The sequence below is a fragment of the Schistocerca piceifrons genome, chromosome X, assembly GCF_021461385.2.
Source record: "Schistocerca piceifrons isolate TAMUIC-IGC-003096 chromosome X, iqSchPice1.1, whole genome shotgun sequence".
NCBI lineage: Eukaryota > Metazoa > Arthropoda > Insecta > Orthoptera > Acrididae > Schistocerca > Schistocerca piceifrons.
In genome coordinates, this window is record NC_060149.1 from 953042859 (window position 1) to 953069518 (window position 26660).

At 37.8% G+C, this 26660-nt stretch overlaps 1 pseudogene; it reads left to right on the top strand.

The window, feature by feature from the left end:
- Positions 1 to 348: 348 nt before the first annotated feature.
- LOC124721687 lies at positions 349 to 25839 on the top strand (annotated as a pseudogene).
- The last annotated feature ends 821 nt before the right edge of the window (positions 25840 to 26660 follow it).

The following is a 26660-nucleotide window of genomic DNA, read 5'->3' on the forward strand; positions in this document are numbered from 1 at the left end:
CATATGCAAAATTTACTATAAAGATAGTGACATTTATAATAAGTATCCTTTACTTCCAAAGCAATTCGTATTTTCTCCTTGAGTTTCATTCTTCTACACATTTTTCTAACGCACACTGTGGACATTTTTATAAGCGGAGGTAAGTTTCTGGAAATTTCTTGTTTAGTTATTAGTGTAAGATCTACGGTCTCTATTGGATTGGATTGGCTTTGTCAATAATGATTTTTAATTCTGTCATCAAATGCCCCCACTTTCGAAGTCAGTACTTTAATCTAAAAAGCCATGGATTCATGTCAGCAAATAACAACTCTGCTTTTTCCTTCACATTTTAAATTAATCAAATAAACTGGCTTGTTCTAGTGCGTAGTTCTGTTGCTTTGTTGTCTTTGGTTGTCGGTATTATTAAAATCCACTGCTCCGGTATGTCTTCATTTATTAAAATACAATCTCTGAAAAGTAGTTTGTTTGGAGGCGTACGAAATCCAGTGCTGTGTTTATCTAGGTTTGTTATTTGGAGTATGCGTATGGTGTCCATTGTCATGTTATCGTATCGGGTTAAGAAGTTATTTGTGTGTTCTAAGTTTGGTTGCGCGTTGCGCGATTACTTGCTAGTTGCAAGCAGTTATTTTTATCGGTGTACTGCTACAAATTATTCGATTGTTATAAAAGACGTCTCCAGGGCTATTACGAGTCATAACATCTCAAAATTGATGAAAATACGTCCTAAAATAATCTCCCTTCGTTGTCTCATACCATTATTATATATACTGTCTGATGTTTTGGAGCATTAGTAACATCCAGTACTGGTATGTAATTTCACTGATAAAATAAAACCATTACCGTCGCACCCCTCCAGTTCTGTAGGACTACGGTTTTGTTGAATACAGATTTTTTAGTATTGAACTGTATTAATCATCCCTTTTATGTGTAATCATGCTTATTTCTAGACCTCGGTATATTTATTTTATTATGCATTGTATCGCAGTCATGTTTTACGTGAAGTTTCATTGCTCACATCGAAATAATTGTGACGCATTGGCATTATTTCACCTAAACCAAGTATGTAAAGATCTGTATTTACGAATACCGGTACATGAAATGTGTAGATATTGTAATTGGAATTGTGAATAAGTTTTGTTTTAATTGTAGCGTAACTATGACTGTGTAGCTAATATCTAAACCCCAGAAAGCACCAAGCTGGTATTCTGAAGGGGGTGTGGAATCTGAGAAACAACCAGTATTCAAGAATATTGCTATCAAAAAGATGTTTTTGGGAGTTAATTTGACAAACTTAACCATGATAGCCTCATGATACTTATTCAAGAAACTGGACTAAGCAATAAATGCTTGTGTGTGAAAAAATAAACGTGTTTGGAGTCCAGTGAACAACATGAGCCATAGGTAGTCTATATGAACTGTGATGTCATATGGCATCTATGATATTTTGTTTGTTTCAGTGAAATATTTTGAGTGTGTGTTTTGATCATAATATGAAGTTTATTTTTTGTGGCTGGTAGCTTAGACTGTATTGTTTGCTAGGTGTACTTTAAGTCTAGGCCTACTGGAGATGGTGTTCGACTGGGGGAATGCTTGTGGCATACAAGATGTATATATGTGTTCATTTACATTGACAGGCTGATCTGTAGACTAGTGTAAACATATATCTAGGATAGGTTGGGTTGGTAGGTCATTCCACAGATACATTTAAGGTAGGTCATTCCATAGATACATTTAAGTACCTATGTGAGGCTCCATTTTCGAATTGTGGTCTGGTATTTTCAAGTTTTTAATATATTTGAAGGACTAATAGAAAGAACATCATGGGCCCAAAACTACCTTTTCTCACAGAGATCCTGTTAGTCTCTAGCATTTTATTTCGCTAATGTTTTCGTGTTATTAGTTATGTGAGCAGTTGATCAGTTCTGTGTCTTATATCTCCACCACGTTAAGGGTGTTGTCGTTCATAAGCTTGGTATCACATTTTTAACTAATCCTGTTGCTGGCATTTCAAAGATTGATTTGGACACAACAGTTCATAACCAGTTCTTTGTCTTGCCTTTCTCCAACCAGTCAGTTATAGAGAGGTCTGTGGTTTAACATGAACTCTAAAAACAGTGCAGTTTTTATATTAACAGATTGTTGCCAGAGGTTAAAGAGTGGTAAATGACAGAAGAAAGGGGTTGCGACATTTTGAAAACTTAAAGTAAGTGCAATTTTAGGGTATGCCTTCTTAGTCACTGTCCACGTTCTCAGACTAACATGTAAAAATCTTTTTATGTACCGTGATATCATGTCTTGGAGTTGAAGTTCGTTGTCTAGATAACAATAGGGGGAACAACCTTACACGTGAGGTGATATCAGTGCAAGAATCCAAATATTAAACAATGAAGTTATTAAGGAATTGTTTTATAAAGAAACAGTATGGCTGGTCACTACTGATAGTCAAGGAAGCAAGATCCCAGGAGGCCCTACTGCTGATTAACACTTTTAAAAGTGAAACACTAATCTTATTTTTTCAGAACTATTCATTCTTGTCCTCACATCCTGTCTGTCTGCGTGAGGTAGGAACTAAGTTAAGGGGCCATTGGAAGTGTTCTATTCCACCTGTCTCCTTTGACCCATGAGATAATGGTGTTGTGTGTGTGTTTTTGAATTGGTTTGTGTTTGTTGAGTTTAACATGTGATATTGGGTTCATTATCACTATGGTAACATTGGTTTATTTGAGTCTGGGTAGCCAGTGCTGCAATGTGGATTTGGAAATCTTCATTTTTCAGTGATGGTTATTTATGTGTGTGGCATTTTGTTAGGTTTGATTAGTTTTGTGTGTGTGTGTGTGTGTGTGTGTGTGTGTGTAGCGGCAGTCAACCTAGGTGATTTTGTTGCATGCTTTTGTTGGTAATAAACTTTTATTTTTGTTTTAATCTGTAGTAATTCTGATGTTCTGTCTGTTTTACATTTATCGTACTTTGGTTGGTTTTAATTGATCTGGTGTATATACAAGTTTTTGCGTTTTCGAGTTGTTGAAGGTTTTGGTTTTTGTGGTGTTTTTTGTTATGTTGGTGTGTGAAGTTTACATTGTTTTCATTATTATTATTATTATTATTATTGCTGGTAGGTATTGAGAGCTGCATTTGAGCTACATAGGTCAAGGGCAATGTCTGATTCCACTCTTCGGGTTGTAGCTATTGGTTCCTTGGTATCTGGGCTTCCTTTCAGCTGTATTGGTTCCTTGCTATCTGGGCTTCCTTTCAGCTGTATAGGTTGAGGGAAACATCTGATTCTGCTTTTCGTGGCACTTATGCAGTCTAGGGAGTACATGCGCTGATCACGAGAAAAGTACCTATTTTTGAAGGAAACACGTGTTTCTGAAGATATAAGCATATATATGCGCTGAATACCAAAAATTTTTTTATTTCAAAACTTGAGTGTTACAGTCATATCTGACGCGCTCTTCACCAAAAAAGTACTTATTTTTCATTTGGATGCAAAAAAAAAAATCAGTTAACTGTCTCAAAATTTTTTTTGTATCAAAAATGACATATTGCATATGTATGCACGGAATTTAATTTTTTTTTTTTTTCCTCTCTCTCTCTCTCTCTCTTCAAGAAAGGTGGAATTAATAACAAAATTGTGGAATGGATTTTCCCAAAACATTGACGCCAGAGAAATTCCGCCAGGTAGTTATTCAGCATAGCACGGTGAGTTCTGAAAGGCGTTATAGGATTTTTTTCTTTAGCTTTTTGCCAGACTGACTTCATGTGATTTGTGGTTGCGTTTGTAAAGGGATCGAGAAAATAAAGCGAATGATTAACAGCCAGATTATTGTAGCCCAAGTTACCTATGGTGTTGTAAGTTGCCACAAATCAGAAACTGCTGTGGTTCCAGTAGCAAAACATACTGTTGCAAAATTGGCAGCAAATGGGTAGCATCACGTTGTGGCACAGCAACCATAAAGCTTTGCTTTGTCTCAACGTCATAACCACCAAAGACCCATTGCTCTCGCACCTATGACTTCGATGGTGCTGACGAAGCAGCTCTCGTCTATTTCAACAGTATGGCCAGGGCTGCCCAAAACTATTGGCTCAATTAAGAAATATTCATGGCAGATATCTCTACAAAATTGGCACCAATTGACCACAGTGTGCTCACTGCCAATTTTGAGCTCCCTCATTAAAAACTTTTGCCTATTGTGTTCGAAAACCCACATGTAAGACAGTTGCAAAATTTTAGAAATGTCTAAATGACTGCCAGCAAAAAATGACATTTTCCTGATTGAACATTTCTTTCTACAGTCCCTGCCAATGGAGCAGCTCCAAATTTCGCCATCTTTCCCTGTAGTTTTCTCCAGCTTCATCTCGTTGTATCCAACACAATACCCATTTTCACACACCATATCGTTCTTCATAAGATCTTGTTGCCTAGCCCATTGTATTGAGCTTCGGGTGTTCTCCATAACATGGTATAAATCTTCCATTACAAAGTCGCTCAAATCTGGAAAATTTCTCGCCATTTTGGCACACGCAGTAATATACGATACTTCAAAACGGACAGCCTCAACAGAAAAATATAGGTTGTTGGGCGCACTGATCAAGATGCATAACTGTGAGCAACAGGGACATGTACCATATGCAACAATATGCAAAGCCAACAATAGCTATCATGGTTAGGATGTATGAAACTGTAAGCATTACCTATGGCTAAAGAACTCTGTGAAGAAATATATTAAAGTGTCTGCAGCATATTGGCATAGCAACATGAATAAGCTGGTGAAAGCAGACAGTTAATTAATCTTTTTTTTCCCCCACCTCCATATGAAAATAAGTACTTTTTTGGTATTCCGCGCATATATATGCTTATATCTTCAGAAATATGTTTGCTTCAAAAATAGGTATTTTTCTCATGATCAGCGCATGTACCCCCTAAACTGCGTAAGTGCCATTTTTGTTATTGCAGATGTTGGTTTTTTGGTATTGTGGGCTTGGTTTGAGCTATATAGGTCGAGTGAACTGTATGATTCCTGCTGGCTTTGTGGCTGTAGCATTATGTCGTAGGTTGAGACTTTTTTAGGGGTGATGTGATGTGATGTTTTGTATTGTTAAAATTAGGTTGTCCTTGCCCTAGACCCCCTATTTCCCGCAGTTGCTCTGTAGTTTCATTTTATCATTGAAGTAAGATTACTTTCACTGTTTCTGTTTTCCTGCAGGTTTGTTGGCATGTGTACATAGTGACAATATTGACGACATTTTGTATACTCTGGACGTAGGCGTTTCTGTCATATGGATGACGTCATGGGTCAAAGCAGATGGATTAAATCGGATGCTTCCCTAATGCCGAGTTCCGAAGGTTTGATTGGATCTACTGACACTGCCTTTGACTGGTAGCATGCTACTGATGATGTGGTGTGTGTGATATCCATGCACAAAACTTCCACACAAACACATGGGTCGTTTCACAATGCCGTAATTAGTTTCAACCAGTCAGTGGTAGTCTTCAGACGAAAGGCATATGCTGAAGCTGACGGTAGACAGAGATTAGTTTCTGTTGTGTTCAATGTTGTTGAGAACAGAATGGAAACCAGTATGTGCCTTTACCCTAAAGGCGCTAGCTGGCTTGTCAAAATTGGATACAGCGTTGTGAAATGCTTGTGAGATTATGTCAAAAAATATATAAAAGAATTTTAGATCCCTTATCTCTAAAACAGTATGTCATTTTTTTCCATATTTATATTGCTTCTGCATTATTTTTAAATGCAAGTTGGGGAGCCTATGATTGTTTCGTTATGAGAATAGATAAAATTGTCGTTGCAGTGTGTGGCTGATTTCGATGAGTGATTTATGTCCAGCATTTTGATTATGTGATAGGTGAAAGCAGACGGTTGGTATTGATAAAAATCAAAATTTCTGTTATGTAAGCTAGGACTAGTGGGCCAGGGAAAAAACTAACTAGTCGCTCGGTCATTTCAGAAAAAAATTGATATTTGCTGGATGAATTCCCGAATGTTTAATGGGTTTAAAGACATTTTTTAAAAAAATTTATTCTCAACATTTAGAAACAGTGGCTATTTTTTGCTTTTACAGGCATCTGTTTTTCTTTTTTTTTTTTAAATTATTCAGTACTGAGTTGAAGAATCATTAACTGGACTATAAATTAAAAACCATGATAACCATGCTGAATGTATTCCTTAATATAGGCCCTACTTTTAATGGCTCAAACTTGTTGATTGCAAGCTAAAAAAGCGTATTCTTTAAACTATTTAATTGGATAGATAAAAATTCTACTCATCAAGCAGCGGCAGAACACATACATAAAAGACAGCTGTAATTGGCAAGCTTTTGGAGCCAGTGGCTCCTTCTTCAGGCAGAAGGGTGGAAGGGGAAGTAATCGAGTGAAGGAGAAAGACTGGAGAGGTCTAGGAAAAGGGGTAGATATTGGTTAAGTCACCCAGAACCGCGGGTCAGAGGAGACTTACCGTACGGGATGAGAAGGAAAGACATTACTTACGGTAAGTCTCCTCTGACCCGCTGTTCTGGGTGACTTTCCCGATATCTACCAATTTTCCTAGACCTCTCCAGTTCTCTTCCTTCACCCCTCTTCCGTCTTTTATGTGCGAGTTCTGCTGCCACTTGGTGAGTAGATTTTTTATCAATCCTAATTGTATTTTTCCAAAGTAAGAGTAATTTCTCAGCCTTAATATTTATTGTGCTATTACACTATACAGTATAACTACTTCTTATAGTGAGAAGCTTACACAAAATGTACACTATTTTAAAAAATTGATTTTTTGAATTTTTTCGTTCTTTGACCTACAATATCTTTGTAAGGAGAGCAGATAAAAGTCTGAAAATTACACACTTAATGGATCTTCATGATATCAAACTTAAATTGGAAGTAACAAACAGAAAATATTGTGGGGAAGGCTAACCAAAGACTGCAATTTATTGGCAGTACTAAGGAGATTGCCTACACTACGCTTGTCCGTCCTCTTTTAGAATTCTGTTGCGCGGTGTGGGATCCTTGCCACATAGGACTGACAGAAGTACATTGAAAAAGTTCAAAGAAGGGCAGCACATTTTGTATTATTGCGAAATATGAGAAAGAGTGTCACAGAAATGATAATGGATTTGGGCTGGACATCATTAAAAAGAAGGCATTTTTTGTTGCAACAGAATCTTCTCATAGAATTCCAATCACCAACTTTCTCCTCTGAATGTGAAAATATTTTGTTGACACTGACCTACATAGGGAGAAACGATCACCGCAATAGAATAAGGGAAATCAGAGCTCGAATGGAAAGATATAGGTGTTCCTTCTTTCTGCGCTCTATACGAGATTGGAATAATAGAGAACTGCGAAGGTGGTTCGATGAACCCTCTGCTAGGCACTTAAATGTGATTTGCAGAGTATCCATGTAGATGTAGACAAGCCTGTACAAATCTGTGTGTTGTCATCCCCCTTCCACCAACATCTGTTCACTAACACTTAGTTAATAATGAGCCCTTGAAGTGTGCAGTTGAGCAATGGAGTCTCAAAATAACGAGAATAGTTTTTCTAAGTGTTGGTTACTAACCTTGAAAACTCAATAGTGTGTCATTTAATTGCCAAAGTCAGGATAAATTTCTGAAGGGCAAAAGCAAACCTTGGCAGTTGATGAATGTATAGTTCTTGCTGACTTTTCTGAAAACTATTCCTTTGTTGTTCAAGTGAAATACAAGGGCGCCACTGGGTAAACAAACAGGCCACAGTTTGTCCATTTGTGTTCTGTTATAAAGATCCAGATAGACTAGAGTTATAGTTTTTGTGTTGCAAATGATTACTTTGAGCACAAAGCTACAGCAGTGCATGCTTTTCACCTGCAGTTAACAAACTACGTAAAACAGCACGACAGTTCCATAAACAAACTGATGAACTTCTCTGATGGTGCTGCAGGCCAATATAAAAGCAAACAAATATTAATATCTCCTTTCTCAAAGAAAAAAAGACTGTTGGCTCGGTGCAGAATAGCACTTTTTTGCATCATGTCCTGGGAAGAATGAGTGTGATGGCATAAAGGGTACAACAAAGCGAGCTGTCACAAAAGCTAGTCTGCAACGGACCTATGAGAACCAAATCTGGACACGTCAAGAAATGTCCAAATTCTGTAAAGAATAGGTAAAAGGGATTACGTATGTTTCATTAAATGTGAGGAAATATGAGAACTCTATGCCAATGTCTTGGAGGAAAGATTCAAAACTTGTCAGAAGATTAAAGGCACCCGATCTTTTCATTGTTTTATACCTCAGTCATACAACTTGCTCAACTGTAAGTTCACATCAACATCCTCTGATAGTGAATGTCATCACTGTGGAAAACTTGTACCACTGACACTTCAAAGTAAGGACATAGTGGCTTGTGTCTATGACGAACAGTGGTGGATTGCCAAAGTTGGTAACATTGCTCGTCAAAACCAAGATGTGGATGTTACATTTTACCAGCACCAAGAACCCCATTTAAAAAATTTGAAAAGGATCAACACGAGAGGCCCGTTAAAAATGCATTAAAGGAGTTGTCTTCTCCCCTGGAATTTATGACTGTGACTAGGCGAACATTTAACTCTGTGCCCAACATGAGTGAAGAAATATCTCTGTTGTTCAATAAACAACGTAGCAAAAACAAACAAGTTGAGAATGGGATAATTATTGAATTGTCTCATTTTTTAAAGAGTTATCCTAGATATTTTTAAATTATGTAATTTATACAGTGTTTCCATCAGCCCAGATATTGCAAACAGTAAGAAACATATTTTTGACTCATATTTGAAATTTTTTTTGTCCATGGAATCTCAAGGTTGAAATTTATACAGAAGTTTGATATCATAAAGGTCTATTAAATGTGTAATTTTCAGATTTATATCTGGTCCATTAACAAAGATTTGCAGACCAAAGAATGAAAAAATTCAAAAGATTTGTTTTTAAAGTGTTTCTAAGTATAAGCTTGTCATAATTGTTTCTCTAAAAAAAAAAAAAAAGGTATCTGTACTGAGTATTGTAATACCACAAAATGTATTAAGGCTAAGAAACTACTCTTTGGAAAGATAGTATTAAAAATGGGTTTTTTAAATTTACAACCAACAACTTTGAGACATTAAAAGTGTATTCCCTAATACATTCAGCAGGGTGATCATGGTTTAAATTTATAGTCCAGTGTCTGCTGAAATAAATACCTCTTATATGAAAGGTCTGGGGCAATCCATTACTGAATAATTTAAAACACCACAGACGCTTATAAAAGTGTAAGAAAGCCTGAAACAAAAATGGCTGCTCTTTCTAAACGATAACCAATAAATGTTTTTAAAAAATATTTTTGAGTCCACCAAACATGAAGGAATTCACCCAGCGAATTCTTTCTACGAGAATGCAGTTGTCTCTCTTTGTAATTTTATGGCTTTCTCAAGTATGTTTCCCTTTGGATACAATTAATTGATAGTTTTATGGTTTGGATGGTGTACGATCTTCCACGGAATGCTTGTATTTACTTAATAGGCACACGTTTCAAAATCCAAATATTAGATCATTATTTCTCTGAAGGAAACATTGTTTCCAGTATAAATCCTAGATGCAGAATTGTATTGTTTACATTGTGACTGCAGCACTATTCTTCTCTCACCTGTTGTATATAAATATTTCTGGAATAATTTTAACATCTGTTTAACAGGACACTAATGACAGCAGCAGAGAAGCTTGCCGCTGTTCCTGATGTGGATATCGACCCAGAAGGAACATTTAAGTATGTTCTAATATGTGTCTTTGGTCCAGAGGGTCCTGATGGCAAAGAACCGAGCAAATTAGTGGTCAGTAACTGGTAAACTAATATTTGGTCAACTTTGTGATACATTGTTATTTGAGAGACAGTCATTAGCATCATTTTTCAATTTTCTCAGTTGAATTTTTCTTCTGATGTCGGTGACTTGCAATGGGGAATTGTAGCCTAAGGTTGGTTGTTATCTGCATAATATAGTGTTTCAGTGTTTACTGTTAAATTGGAAGTGAGATGGTGGATGGCGATACAACTGAAAACGCACAAAAGATTTTCACTGAAACACTGTTGAACTACAGTTATGGCCCTGTGTGCTATGGTATCTTTGCCAGATAGTGTTGACAGAGGACATAAAAAAGCATTCAAAGAAGAGCAACGTATGTTGTTTTATAGCTAAGAAGGGGGAGTGCGCCATGGACATGCAGGGTGTATACGACCCGGAAGATCCGGGGAAAAACCCAGGAAATTTTTCATTGTTTTTGTTTTCAGTTAAATTTTTGTAATTTTGATTGGTAAGAACCGATACTCTAACAAAGGATATTACTGTGTCTCAATACTGCAGCAATAAAACATGAACAAGAGAAAAAACGAAAATAAAACTTAAATTTCAAGGGAAATGCACCATATACAGCAACAAAACAGTGCTCATACAAGTGTCCGCCAACAGTAAAATGTGTCAAAGGCTTTAGGAAGACTGTGCAATGCTTCGTAACAGCAAATTGCCTCCGCTGAGCGTGACGTCACAACTGTTTACATTAAATTCATTTTAGCAGTTATGAGCTCGATCATGCGCATGCACAGTTGAGTAGTACCTTCTCCCGCATCTGGCTACAGAAATTGTTGGCTGTGTAAGCAGTCGCAGCAAGCAGCTAGATGCTACCGGGAAAAATTTTACTGGAGCGCCCAAGCTGCCTTGAGGGGGGGGGGGGGGGGAAACCTTGTTTCACAAAGCGACTCGCATCCAGCGCACGTTAGTTCGTTAGTTTATCGATTATTCATATTACTTTGAAACTCATCCCTGTCGGTTTTTGAACATTTTTAACACATTCTAAGTTGATTTTGAATGAATCTTAAGTTGATTTGTGAATGCGTGCGTAGTGTACATGTTTCCTCTGTCAGTGGAATCTGACAGAGCTGAGCGAAGTAAGGCTGAACGGATGAATACCAACCGCTGTCTGATTGTGTGGTTGATTGTGTTTGCAAATGATGAGCGTTGTTGTAATTACTAGCGGAATCCATAGATTCAGACTACAGGAGTGGAAATAAACAAATAACACGTAAGAATGATTACGTATTACCTTTGCGGCGTATACAAGAAAATGAAATTTTGACAAAAAATTTTTGGGCAGATCGCTATACTAGTAAGGGCGAGTTGTACAGTCCCCAGCTAGCAGCTACTTTAAGTTCTGTTCTGGAAGAAGCACGGAAAATGTGTTGTACGACCATGTAACAACGCCTAACCGGAGAATAATCACGGGATAGCTAAACCGGTGATTCTGGTAGAGTTAATGAAGTTAACCTGCAAATAAGCTTTGGCATTGGCAGGAATAGTTACAGAATTAGCGATAACAAGACTGTTTGTTAGAATGATGAAGGAGAAGAAATGGGGGCATCACACAAATTATGGAACAATATGACGATTCCAAGTTCGTATAAAAATTTCATACTACTACTTTTCGATCTCGTGCTTGAGGAACTGGAGTGTATGAATGAAGTGTGAAACTATTTCCTAACGTAAAGCTTTTTGCTTGTAGTTGGCTTAATAGGCATTTGATATTGGTACTTTGTGAATTATTTTCTGTCCTTACAAAACAGACCGTTTGTGCCAAAACAGTCTCATTTATTTTGTGTGTATTACAATTGTTGTAGTATTAGAAAGGCCTATTTTGTATTATCTAGCAGACAGTGACAAAATAGGTGTAATCAGATCGGGAAACAACACCAGTCTTGGGTCCTATTTGTATTAACAGCTTTTTCAGTATTAGACGACGACATTTCGACTTTTCGTGTAGCAAAATGTTTGACGAACTTTGATGAGGTAATAGATTCTTTCACAGAAGGAAAGCACTCCATGTAAAGCTGTACCAAGATTATAGAGGGTAAAAAATTCTAGGAGCTAAGGATTGAAGAAACATGTATTGTCTTGCTTGTCTCATGTCTTTACTGGGTTTATATATCCTATATTTAATTTTATGTCACACAAAGCAGCAAGTTGTTAGCTGATAGGGAACAAAGAGTGCACATTTTCTGAAGAGTTCTTTTTTTTAAAAAAAAGAGGGACAGAATGTCAAACCGGCCAACTGTAAACAGGAGAGGCACCACAGGACATTTTAATTTCCACTGTCCTGAATATGGTTTGATGGCATCCATTACAAAATATCAAAATATACACATTTCAATTCCACAGAGCGAAGTACAGTGACGTGCGATAGGAGAATGCTGTGTGAGGAGACGAGACACTGCACTTTGGCACACTTATGACATGTCTTACATTTCCTCAAACACACATGTTGCATGCATCAGACCCTTCAGAAAGACGTGCACTACAAAATGAACATATTTTTGTGTGTGTGTGTGTGTGTGTGTGTGTGTGTGTGTGTGTGTGTGTGTGTGTCTAACACACAAAATTCAAGCTTTCGCAACAAACTGTTGCTTCATCAGGAAAGAGGGAAAGACGAAAGGATGTGGGTTTTAAGGGAGAGGGTAAGGAGTCTTCCAATCCCGGGAGCGGCAAGACTTACCTTAGGGGGAAAAAAGGACGGGTATACACTCGCTCGCACACACACACATATCCATCCACACACATCCATCCACACACATCCATCCACACACATCCATCCACACATATACAGACACAAGCAGACATATTACACGTTTTTTCGAAATTTTCCCGAATTTCTCCGTCCTTTAACGTGTTTTAGCGGCAACACAACCACCTAACCTTGATGCACATCGCTGTCTACCAACCCAAGTTCACCACAGGATCAACTTAACCAACACTTTTTCGCCTTTTTTCATACCAGATCTCCAGTTGCTTTCTAGTTCACCTTTATCTCTCCCCATATATTTTTATCTTTCATTTTCATTTCAACCTCATGTTACATTTTCCACCTTCTAATACCATGTCACCCTCACAACACCCCCACAAAATAGGTCTTTAAATATGTCTGCTTGTGTCTGTATATGTGTGGATGGATATGTGTGTGTGTGCGAGTGTATACCCATCCCTTTTTCCCCCTAGATCCGGGACTGCTGTGCAGAACAGTCTGAATTACGGTTGGGAAGTGGGTAGTCTACACGTGACCCATTTTTACATTTAGTGTTTTTGCTGTTTCCTCTTTATTTACTGCTCCCACATCAAATGAAGACAAAACAGATTTCTGTGGCCGGGAGCTATCAAGTGAATTAAAATACATTCACATAATAATGGAAGGCTAAACTGTGTTATTAGTTGCAGATTTTATTTTATTTCCATCTTTCTGACAGTCAAGCGTTAATTGCCTTTTAGAACAATGAAGTTATTTTTGTTGGTTTGCCAAAGAAATTTTCTTTCATTAATCTTTTCCACTAAGGCAGACAATATATTTGAGACACTGTGTTTGCTGCATTTCAAGTGCACATTTTCAACTTCTAGCACATTTGGCATTACGCCATAATAAAGAACCAAACATGAGACAGGACAGTACTGGTACTCCAAGAAAATTTACATCCCAAAAACCACATAGAAAAGCTTAATAACAGGTCGTGGGATTCTGGACATACAAATTTGCACTTTAAATGTGAACATTTTAGTATGGGTCACGAAATTCCAATTCTCTTGGAGTATCCTCTGATGTCTTGTTTCTTACATAATGTAAGATCTTTTAATGTTTCACACGTACGAACATGCGGGCTCCCTACGACATCGTAGCTGCGCTTGCGCGGTGACGCCTGTCATCTGGCGCTCTCTGGCAACTGCAGGAACGAACCTATTTCTAACAGGTCGTGGGAAAATATTTCGAATGGTGTGTTGAAAATCGTTACCATCAAAGTACCATTCTAGCAGTTACACCAGAACTATGTGAGATAATGTACGATGAATTTCTTAAATCACAAAGTGTTTGACTCTCATTTAAAAATCAACTCTTTGATGATGAGCCATTTAGATGAATTTTGAGCCTGGAAGATCAGACATTTATGTCGTTATTAAAAATTTTACTGGCACCTTTGTGTGATACATCTTAAATTGTAATACGCGTATAAAAGACCAACATTTTATGAGAAAGCTTAGCTTCTCTTGCAGCGGATTAATCTGATAGACCAATATTATATGTGAAGGCTTTGCGTTTCGTTTAGCAACACTATTTACATTAATTTGAGCCATTAACTTTTTCTGTTTGTGTGTTCGCGCTACTTAACAGTGATGTTGCTGTTGGTTGACTACATCACGTGTCCTAAGCTCTGAATACCTGCTGTGATCGGCTGGCGAAATCGCATGAAATGAGCTATGACTAACTTACAAAAGCGCATCCCAATCTCAATTTCAATGCTTTGGAAAGTAACATGCGGTGTTTGGTGGAATTCGAGTTTATACTTTCCTAATACAAAAATATGCAGCATACATGTTGCTGCACATCAAAGATCTTTCCAAAATGCGTGTTTTTTTTTTTCCTAAAGCGCCAGGAAATTCTACGCCCGTGTATAAAACCATAATCAAAGGACTTATAAGGTATACAGTTCCAAGAGAAAATATACCGTCAGTTAACAGGGAAAAAGTATGTTTTCACTTGGGGGAAAGTGTATTTTTGACTGAGAAATCCGGGAATTTTTTTTCCTTGTCCGCATATACCCTGACATGATATACAAGTTGGGGTGACAGTCATTAAAACAAAGGTGTTTTTTGTTATGATGAGATGTTTTCAGGAAATTTCCTCTGAATGGCAAAATATTTTGTTGGCACCCACCTACATAAGGAGAAATTATTATCGTGATAAAGTAAGAGAAATCAGAGCTCCAACAGAAGCTGTTGAAAAGTGGAATGTTACAGAAATAGTCTGAAGGCTTTTCGATGCATCCTCTGCCGAACACTTAAGGATACAGGATACTTATAAATGGTGGAAAAATCAAAATTTTTTAAATGACTTTATTAAATTCTATAGTCTTTCCTGATTACATTGATATATACACTGTAGGGTTTGAAATGAAAAATGACCTATACATACCAAATTTTAAAGTTACGGTCATGTACGAGGTGCGACAATAAAGTAATGAGACTGATTTTCTTTGCAAGATGTGGCACCCCTGCAGGCTTGCGTAGGCACAATATCTGTGACCTTGGTCTATAAGCCGCTTCTAGTTCAAGCGGCATGTTGAAGCAACTGCTCAGTCATTAGTTGTGCTGTAATAAGTTAACATGTGTTAGTGTCTCTCATCACAGAAATGGAACTGCATAATATTGCGCAACAGTATGCCATTTCTTTTTGCGTTAAATTGAGTGAAAACGCGATGACAACTTTTACGGTAAGCTTAAGAAGGCTTTTGGAGAGGAGGTTATGTCAAAAGCTCAAGTTTTTGATTGGCATAAAATGTTTAGTGAAGGCAGAACAAATGTTGAAGATGAAGACTGCAGTGGACGACTGTCAACCTCACCGACGGATGTCAACTTGGCCAGGGTGCATGAACTCATAAAATCTGATAGAAGGTTATCCATGAAAATGATTGCAGGAGAACTGCACATCAATCGAGGAACGGTTTGTCTAATAATAACATTGCTGATAATTGGATTCTGCATCACGATAATGCACCATCCCATACTGCTCTGTCAGTACAGTAATTTTTTACCTCAAAACAAATTTCGGTACTGCCAGAGCCACCTTATTCACCAAATATTGCTCCGTGCAACTTTTTTCTCTGTCCAAGAATCAAAATGGCGGTCAAGGACACCATTTTCAAACAACGCAAGATGTCCCAAAAGCTGTGACGAAGGTCTTGGAGGATATTACAGAAGATGAGTTCCAGAAATGTTACCATCAATGGCAGAAGTGCTAAAAAAAGTGTGTGCAATCAGAAGGGAACTTTGAAGGAGACAACACGAAAATTGACTAAAACTGTAAGCAACATTTTTTTTCACATCAGTGTCATTACTTTACATTCGCACCTTGTATACTGCCATGCCCCCTTTATTTCTGTTACAGAAACCAGTATTATTTTGAAAAGAACTGTGCACTTTCTTTCTGTTTCCAGCGATTATATGTATGATACATTGTATATGTTGGTAACAGTGCAGGTTTCTAGCGTCTGTAAATGATTATCTTTGCAAGTATTTACTTTTGTGTTCTGAAGCAGTTTGTTCACATGTTAATAAACGTTTGTTTCCCAAGCGCTACATATATTTGTGAAAATACATATTTTTTAGTGTGCCACACATCAAGAAATTCAATAAAAGGAAATTCTGTGGTAACCAGTTCACAAACAAAACAAGCCACACTGTTGAAAGTAACCTATGTGTCAGTTCTTCAGTGAAGAAATTCGCACATGGCACGCCTCATGGTGATTCAAATTTTTGTGTTAAAAATGACGCTGTTTGTAGTGGATTTGTTGTTGTTGGTGTGGGTATCTTATCTTCTTTGATAAAGGAAGTGGAAAAATGTAAACAATGTGATGGTGTAGGCTGTCTGGAAATAACTGAACAACAAAGTAGCAGGAAGGGTTTAGCGTCAAAATTAGTTGGTCTGTGTAGATCCTGCAATAAATCTACCTCGAAAATGACTTTGAACATTGTGCATAATTCATATGATGTGAATTTGAGGTTAGTGTACGCAATGCGTGCAATAGAAAAAGGAAGAAAAGGCTGCACAAACGTTTTGTCATTTGCTTGACCTTCCTCCTCCCAGTAGGTTCAGCAAGTACATAAGAATACTTTTAGGTGCCTTGACGGTTGTGTCTAAAGCATCTATGAAATGTGCAGTAGAAAAAACTGTTAATATTAGTGAAACAAGGGACATTGCTGTTGCACTTGATGGGACATGGCAACATCGAGGACATCGTTCCTTGAATGGTGTTTTAAGTGCTACTTCTGTGGAGAATGGAAAAGTTGTTGATGTTGAGTGCTTATCTAATTATTGCCACATCTGACATAGTAACACTGAAGGACATATTGAACATCAGTGTTATAATAATTATGATGGTTACAGTAGAGGTATTGAGTGTGATGGAGCTCTAAAATTATTTCAGAGGTCAGTGCCCGTTTATAACGTTAGATATACAAAGTACCTAGGTGATGGGTACTCTAAAGCTTTCAATAAAATAAATGAGTTCAATGTTTATGGTGATAGCTTCGTAACAAAACTGGAGTGTTGTGGACATGTGCAAAAGAGGATGGGTGCTAGATTGAGGAAGCTAAGAAGAAAAATGAAAGGAAAATTGCTATCTGATTGAAAATCTCTGTCTGCTGAGACAGATTGACAGAAACTGAAACAGACCTCCTTCAGAGGTATTAAGGACTGGCCATTAGACAAAATGCACCTCTGAATGATGATACAGCAATGAGGAAAGCTGTATGGGCCACCTACTTTCATAAGTTGTCCACAGATGACCACACTGTTCATGGACTTTGCCCTAAAGGAGCAGATTCTTAGGTGTGGTTACCAAAAAGCAAAGGAAAGTGGTCAAATATACTATCAAAATATCATAAGCATTATCTTCTTGAGCCTGTTATGAATGAAATAAAACCAATTTTTAGAGATCTGAGTGGACCCTGTTTTGCTTAGTACCACATTTACTCGAATCTAAGACGCACCTGAAAAATGAGACTCGAAATCCAGGAAAAAAAATTTTCCCGAATCTAAGCCGCACCTGAAATTTGAGACTTGAAATTCAAGGGGAGAGAAAAGTTTTAGGCCGCACCTCCAAATCGAAACAAACTTGGTCCATTGTAATATGAGACACAATTTAGGTCAAATGAATGACGATACAGCTACAGTAGTTTGGTTCGAGTCGTAAGCTCAGTAGTTAAGCTTTACCAGGTAGCCATTGCTATGCGTCAGGCGCTCCGTCCGTATTATACGGGTACCCTTCCTCTTTCGCGTACTTCGTTAGCGAAACAATAGCAAGAGACTGCTATTTGTTGTTACCTACACTCCTGCTTTCTTTGAGAATGATCAACAAGAACCAAATAATAGACAGCGTATGATAGAAGATATTCTGAACGGGAGTTTAGCGAAAATTTTTCTCCGTTTGAAAATCTTTGCAGGCACCTCTTTAGTACATTACATTCTGCACTGAAATTAGTCATCTTAGATTTAAAAATCTAGTCAATTGCCGTGCTTCATTTCTGACTGTATCACTATTAGGCATAAGAATAATACAAATATAAACATGGGATGATATCTACATTTTTCCGCGTTTGCTGTTGTCTCACTCTAGTTTCGTAGTTCATTAGGCAGACAGGATTTAAATGAGTTAGCAGCAAACATGAAAGAATACATGGCAAAATGTTTATATTCTAATTATTCTTATGTGAAGAGAATACTGCATGCTATTCACAATTCATAAAAGTTCCTATAAGGAACCATCTCTTCTCACAGTTAGGAAAAAATTCAGAACGTAAAGTTGGCCATATTGACAAACATCCCAAACAGTCTTGCCAGTCGGATTTTCGTAGTGCATTGAAATGCTGCTACATTCAAAGGTGCACAATACGGAATTTGTATTTACTTCGTTGGATAATGTATGAAAATGCAGTGGTCGAAACTCAAGACGGAGGAAAAACTTGTCTGCCACCCCCCCCTCCCCCCCCTTTTTTTTTTTTAATGCACTCATGCAGAGGGTTTGGCGCCAGTATTTATCTTTGTGCCTGCAAAGCATGCCTGTGTAGCGCTACATATATTCGACAGCAGAAGTTAGTTGTGGCGGCACCTACCAACATTTTCCAGAACTTCCGCTTACTTTGCACTCGATTCTAAGCCGCAGGCTGTTTTTTGGATTACAAAAACCGGAAAAGAAGTGCGGTTCAGATTCGAGTAAATACGGTAAATGTCTTCATGGGGGCACTCAGAAAACAAATGAAAGTTTCAACCATTCCATACGGGAAAGATTACTCAAGAATGTTTTTGTAGGACTAAATACATTAAAAGTTGGTGTACTAGATGGTGTGCTATGTTTCAATGACGGAGTGATAGGAAGGTAGGAAGTCCTGAGAAATTTAGGTATAAAATGTGGCTCTAATATGAAAGATCAATTTCTTCTGTGTGACAGACAATGGGTGCATGAAGCTGAAAGATTTGCTCTTCAAGTTACCAAAGAAGCAAGAAGTGCTAAAAGGAATGCCAAGAGGAAGCTTGAAGATGAAGAAAGGCTGCAGGATGTAGACTATGCTTCAGGAATGTTCTGAGGCACAGTTTAATTGGACTCATATGTTCATTCGCAATTTCCCGCTAGTTGTTTTCTTCAGAATTCAGGTACAAATATTTCCTAAAGTTTATAAAGCATTGCTCTAATTTTTTCTGTAACTTTTGGTAGTCCATACTTATGTAGTAGACCTAAGCTTTATTGCAGAATCAGCTAAATCATAGAAAAAATAACATTTTTATTTGGAAAAAATTATAAATATTAAAATGTAAGATGTGATACTTTTTTATCCTTGTAATATACGTAATAGGTGGAATTAAATAGGTCTAGTATCTCAGCCATGTCATGCATGTCTGGTAAAAATTTGGTCTCCTTCAAATGTATAACATTGGATTAAATGGTACCTCAGTTTGAGGAAGAATTTCCTTGTTACTTTTTTTAAATAACTCTAAGCAGGTTCAAAAATATCAAAAATACTTCTAATTTGTTTAGAAAGTGTGCTCTATTACCTGATATCAACAAAAAATCTTAAAACATATACATTATAAACAGTGCCTGAAAGAAATATAATATTGAGCTGGAAAAATGCCCTGTATCCTTAAGTGTGAACTGCCAGATAGCCGTGTAGATTTACACGAGAAATATCGTCTGGTTTGCACTGATGATGTAATGATGTGAGGGGGCTGAATGCAATTTTTTTTTTTACGCCTGCTTTGGTGACGGAAGCAATGCATTCAACTTCCAGAAAGAAATTATCTCACAAAACAGGCCTTTGACTAAACTTCATAAACTGCCGTACTGTGCTGGTTTATGGTATAGAGCAGATGTTACCAACAAGTATTCCATTGGTTCTCCATCATTTGAAAAAACGTCGTTTTCACTAAAACACAGCTACATTTACAACTCCATTTTTCCTGTACAGTGTTCTATAATACATACAATTGTGACTTTAAATGACAGCTTTGAATTATCAAGGGCATCAGTTTTTTTTCCAAATTTAATGTGCCATTATCAACAGAATGATTGCATGCAGATCATTATATTGGCGTGTGAGGTTTTGGGATTGACATTTATTTTTTTTATCGCGTATCTTGAGACTTTGAGCCAAAGCTCGTGGGATGAGGTGGTACCTAGTTTACAGAAAGCTGAATATAAAATTTATAAACAAAAAATTACAGAATTAATAAAATATGAAATTAAGAGAAATTAGGATAAATTACATGTTGCATAGAGAAGTTCTCATGTATTGTGAGGGTCTCTTGTGCAGAATTGTAGCATACCACAAGGTAACCTTTGTGTGTGGATTTGAATACTTACTTGTATCACTCTTTTTTTCTGCCCTGCTGGGAAATTTGGAAAAAAAACCTGGAGAAATCTTGTTTTTTGTCTCAGTAGATGAAACAGTTTGTTTACTGGGATTTCCTGCATCGTCGCTGGCTGGATGCAGCTTAATACATGCACCGCTTCCCTACTCCCTCATTCTTACTGCTTCTCCACTTCCTACCACTCCCCTCAGCTTGCAGTCAGTGCTGCCACCACTTCTTGCCACTAGCCTAGTAGCTGCCGATGGGAGGCGTGAGTAGTGGTTTGTTTTGATATGATTCTTGGAGATTGTTGACCCAGTGGCTGGAGACAACGGTCATATGTGCACGAGTTGTGTCGATTTTTTTTTTTTTGTGTGTGTGTGTGTGTGTGTGTGTGTGTGTGTGTGTGTGTGTGTGTGTGTGTGTGTGTGTTATTTTCTAAGAAAGGCTATGGCCGAAAATTTAGTTGTGAGAGTGTGATTGTCTTTTCTACGTGTCTGTCCATGGTTCAGCAATCATCTTTACGGTGAGTTGCTACCTATCTTCATTAGCATTAATTCTCAGAGTATTTGCACAAATTGATGGATTTATCACCACCATCTCATTTCGTCAACACAATGTCAGTGACTTGTGTAAAGCTGGCCACATGAATGGACTTCCATGATGGGCCAAAACCGCAGGCCGTTTCTGTGGGTCTCTCTAACGGATTGGGGCTGCCGATTTGAAGCCCATCGTTTCCCAATAATGTGCAAGCCCTGCCCATCGGATCTAGTCTCGCCGATCTGCTCCCAGGCCGGCTCTGTTTGTGTGTGGTATAATGCAGTGGGTTTTCGTGATTTATCCGAGGACTCAGGACTGTGGTGCTCCTCGGCAGGCCAGAGGCCACGGGCGATGGAGTTCAGGAATTGTGACTTTCTCACTGCAAGTACATTGTGCGGTACATTGTTTTATAAACATTTTATTTATTCTAGTACATTTTGGGGCTTAGAAAATAATTTATACAGGATGTACATATCTTTTTTTTTTTTTTACGAACATTCAGTATGCGAAACATGAGTGTCCCGGCAGACATCAATACAGTAATCGAATTCGTGTCATACCTGTCCCAGCATGGCATCGTCAATTGCGATATTTGTTTCTCGTATTCTCTCCCGGAGCTCTGCTACATCACGTGGTAGAGACCATACATACACCGGATCTTTAATGTGTCCCCACAGAAAAAAAGTCACACGGAGTGAGATCTGGTGATCAGGGAGGCCATTTCATGAAACAGCTGTTCCCTTCTGTAGCACGGCCAGTTCATCGATGCGGCAGCTCCGTATTCAGCTACCCACAAACTTCACGATGAAAATGGGGTGGAGCCCCATCCTGCTAAAAGATGAACGGAGAGCCCAATTGCATCTGAGGCATCAGCCATTGCTGCAACATATCCGAGTAGGAATATCCAGTGACAATGCTCTTGGCGAAGAAGAATGGCCCGTACAGTTTTCGACACGACAAAGCACAAAAAAACATTTACATTTAGCGAATCACACCCAAATTCAATGCATTCGTGTGGATGCTTTGTACCCCAGATTCGACAATTATGCCTGTACACTTTCCCATTAGTGTCAAAAGTGGCTTTATTGCTAAAACTTAAGCGATCAAAATTCCATCCCCGTCCTTATTCAATTGTTGCAACTGTGAACAAAACTCAAAACACTTGTCTTTGTCGTCGTTATTGACCTTCTACCCTAGCTCCAATTTGAATGGTTTCATAGACAACTTCTGTCGCATGACTTGCCACAGTCAGTGGAGCCATTTCGAGTTCATGGGATGCACGACGCACCAATTTCTTTGGACTCCTTATGAATGTCTCTCGTATGCAATCCAAATTCACTTCACTCACACTGGGATGTCTGCTTCTCTGTGCTGGGCAGAAGCAACCCATCATAATAAATTTGTTGTGCCTTCCTTGTTGGTGGTTTCTTACCGTACTTTGTTCTAAACATCCATTGAACAGCTGTAGCACACACTTTTTTTGTTGAACTCCAACACACAGAAAGTTCTCTCCGCACCTGAACTTGCCATATTTATGACTGGTGCTATTGGCAAATCACCAAAGTATGCTGTGGTGGTATACATGAAAAAGAACTTTCAGGGTTTCTCTTCAAAATGACATATGTGTGATATCTGTGCTATGTTTGGTTCTTGTGCAACAAATAATTGAAAGTGTTCCCAGATGTAATGTACACCCTGTATATTAGAAAGTATGAGCGATAGGAAGAACAACTTGTGGCAGTCACAGGCGGTTTGTATGCTATGTACCTGTATATTTTGGCCTGCCTTATATACTTCTTTCAATAGGCCTACTTTTTTCTGAGGTTATTTCTGAAATCAGTGTAGGTATTTTAAATCTGTCTTGTGACTCCAAGGAAATGCGTATTTGTGTCACCAAATATGTTTAGTTTTATTGAGATAAAATAACATCAGTGGTCTTAATGAAATATTATATACCATTGTCTTTCTTTCTCCATCTAAAAACTGTTCCTTACAAAAGATGCTGAAATTAGTACTTAAGATTTTTGCTCATGAGGGGAAGAAATACAGAAGTCCTTACATATAATTTTTTTTTTTTGTGAACTTGTCTTTACTTGCCCTTGAGACCTCGAAATTTGTCAGGGAAAAATGCTAAAACTTACTGGAAATCGGGGAACGTCACTTGGGGGAACTTGCGGCAACCCTGAATGTTCACAAGCTGGCACTGCAGAGCTTGCTGACTGCATTTTTCAGGGATGAGAATATTCTTGCCAAGTGCACAGAATTGGCCCAAACTATAACACCATATGAGATAACAGAGCAAAAGTAAACAAGCTTTTGTGTTTGTGTCCAAGACATAGTGTATAGTGAAGACAGAAGTGTTCATTTTCTGCTTAAGGTGTTGAACATGATACTTCTGAGAGAGCTTTTCATCTATCTTCAGTCTTAAGAATTTAAAATGTCTGTTCGACCAGCTCAGGACAAGACTATTTCTATTTTACAAGAGTTCAGTTGTTGGCAGTGAAGTATTAATCCGTTCTCCAAAAGCCATGTGCTGATGTTGCCAACTACCTTGTCAGCTAGATGATTTACGTTATGTTCAGTGTTTTCCGAGAGAACACATGTCTGAATATACAAAAGCTTTCATTTGCATTTGCAGCAGGTATGGGGAAAAAAAAAAAAAAAAAAAAAAAAAAAAAAAAAAAAACAGAAGCTCCTGTGTGTGTTTCCTATAGATAGTGGATATAACAACAGCTCCTTTAAGTTATGTTTTCAGATTATTTTTGATGCCACAATTTCCACTCACGTTGCTACTTTTGTGTTTTTTTCTTGCTTAGTACTCTTGATACATTTTGTTCAAAGTTTGACTATGGTTCCTGTTACTAGGTGCGAGGATACAAGTGAGTTGGCTTCCATTCGGACGTCTATGATGAGACGATGGACAGGGTGAATGGCCTCGGCGTTGATACAGAGTGCACTGGTGGTGGCAGAATACAGCACGACCCCAGTGCCAAGGTCATCAAAGTGTACAGCTACTCACAGGTAGTACCAAAAGCAGTGAGTTGTAGGAATGACAGTATGTGTCATCTTGAGCTGTTATTCAACTTAATTTTTTACTGTGTGACTGGTTTCAGTTGAAGACCATAATGGTTTCAGTTGAAGACCATTTTCAGGCACCTGTTGTATATACAGCGCGGATATGGGAAAATTTGGGATGAAAAGAATGTTTGAAAATTATAGTAACAATACAAGCAACACTTACAGAATTTGATTACCAGCAAAAACTATATATATCAAAAGAATACAATGTCAGAAATATAAATTAAATATCCACAAGCATTGTATGTATTGTTACTACAATTTTGAAATATCCTTTTTGCCTGAATTTTTCCTGTTTCTATGCTGTGGGAACAACAGGTGCTCGAAAATGGTCTTGACCAAAACTGGTTGCATCGTAAAAAAAAATTATCAGCAGCTTAAAGTGTTACATGATGTCATTTCTACAATTCGTATAAGCTGCAGACCACAGTTAACAAAAGATATTTTAAGAACAGTGAAGTTTCTGTTCTTATGTTGTGTGCCCTATAATTCAAGTATTTTTAAAGCTTTTAAGAATGTTATACGCCAAGCTCCTCCATGGGAAAGCAGTTTCTGCTTTGGTTACATGGCACAAATTATAGAATACCTTGTTAGATGGTCAGAAGTAAATGTCACCAGATGTTAATACCTGTAAATCATCATCATGCTTCTTACAACCGTGTACAATAATTTGGGTGTGGTGTTGTGGACAAGTGTTATGGTTGAAATGGCTACTGTTGTTCTGGGTAGCAGCCATGATTATGAAACTTCCTGACAAATTAAAACTATGTGCCGGGCCAGGACTACATCCTGAAACCTTGCCTTCCGTGGACAATGCTGATACCAACTGTGCTGTTCAATCTGATTCAGGATTTTTTCTTACACCTTTCAGATTACTTTTGAGGCCACAATCCTTGCTTCCACTTGTATATTTAGTGAGAGAGAGTTGTATATGTAGCGAGAGAGAGAGAGAGAGAGAGAGAGAGAGAGAGAGAGAGAGAGAGAGAGAGAGAGAGAGGATCTTCTGTCCCATAATTTTATAACATTATTATTATTAATATTATTATTGTTATTATTATTATTATTATTATTATTATTATTATCAGCTTCTGTATCTTTTGATTGAGTATAGTTACGGCAGCACATGAATTGTGGTGAGCCTGGTGTTTTTACAAGACTTTTTCCAGTTGCCAGGACAGTTGTCATAATTACTCAAATCAACAATTCCTTGCACTTGGAGCAGACCAAATGATTCCTCTGTTCCCCTCGCACCTATTTTATACTTTTCAGACTGTGTTTCACACATTTTGTGACCTACCTGTTTCATTTAACACAGTTAATACAGTTGCAGATTGTGGGTACGTGTTTAATTTTTTTGCACGGTTACTGCTGCTTGTGTTTCAGTGTTGTGTACAATGCCAGACCCATCAATAGAAAAATTAATTCTGGTGCTGCATCTTGCACATCTGTTCTGAAGGTCTTTACACACTCCCTTTTTCTGCTGCTTTTGTGTTGTGATGTGTGGTGTAGAAAATTTCAGATTGCTTTACGGTTTCATGTGCTCTGTATTAGATGCAGTTTTAGTGTACGTACAAGCACATTGTTTACTTATGATGTAGTTGTAGTTAAGAGTTCTCGTTTTAGTGTTTAATTATTATTGTGATATGTAGCACACTGTTTAATTGTACTTTAGTTTTAAAATACCCAAGGACTGCTTCATTTCAGGGGTTTGGGAAGGCAGACCACAGCAAGACTGTAGAAATTCTGAAGACTGCATATCCTGTTTACAACATTACTTGGAGTGATGAAGGATACTGATCTGCTCAGGTAATTAAATTTACATATGTGTGATACATTCAAAATGTCTCTGACATTACGACAACCTTCATAATGAATGAAGGTGACATTTTTTTTCCATTTAAGCTGTTGTATTTTAATAAGACCTCTCCTTAATTATACAGGGTGATTCAAAAAGAATACCACAACTTTAGGAATTTAAAACTCTGCAACGACAAAAGGCAGAGCTAAGCACTATCTGTCGGCGAATTAAGGGAGCTATAAAGTTTCATTTAATTGTACATTTGTTCGCTTGAGGCGCTGTTGACTAGGCGTCAGCGTCAGTTGATGCTAAGATGGCGACCGCTCAACAGAAAACTTTTTGTGTTATTGAGTACGGCAGAAGTGAATCGACGACAGTTGTTCAGCGTGCATTTCGAACGAAGTATGGTGTTAAACCTCCTGATAGGTGGTGTATTAAACGTTTGTATAAACAGTTTACAGAGAATGGGTGTTTGTACAAAGGGAAAAGTTCTGGACGGCCGAGAATGAGTGATGAAAATGTAGCACGCATCCAGCAAGCATTTGTTCGCAGCCCAGGAAAATAGACTCACAGAGCTAGCAGAGAGCTGCAAATTCCACATTCAACTGTATGGAAAGTCCTACGAAAAAGGTTAGTTATGAAACCTTATCGTCTGAAATTGGTTCAAGCACTGTCTGCAGCTGATAAGATTAAAAGAATCGATTTCTGTGATTTTATCCTTGCTCAAATGGAAACAGATGAATCTTTCGTTTCAAAGATTGTGTTTAGTGATGAAGCAACTTTCCACACTAACGGGAAAGTCAACCGTCACAATGTCTGT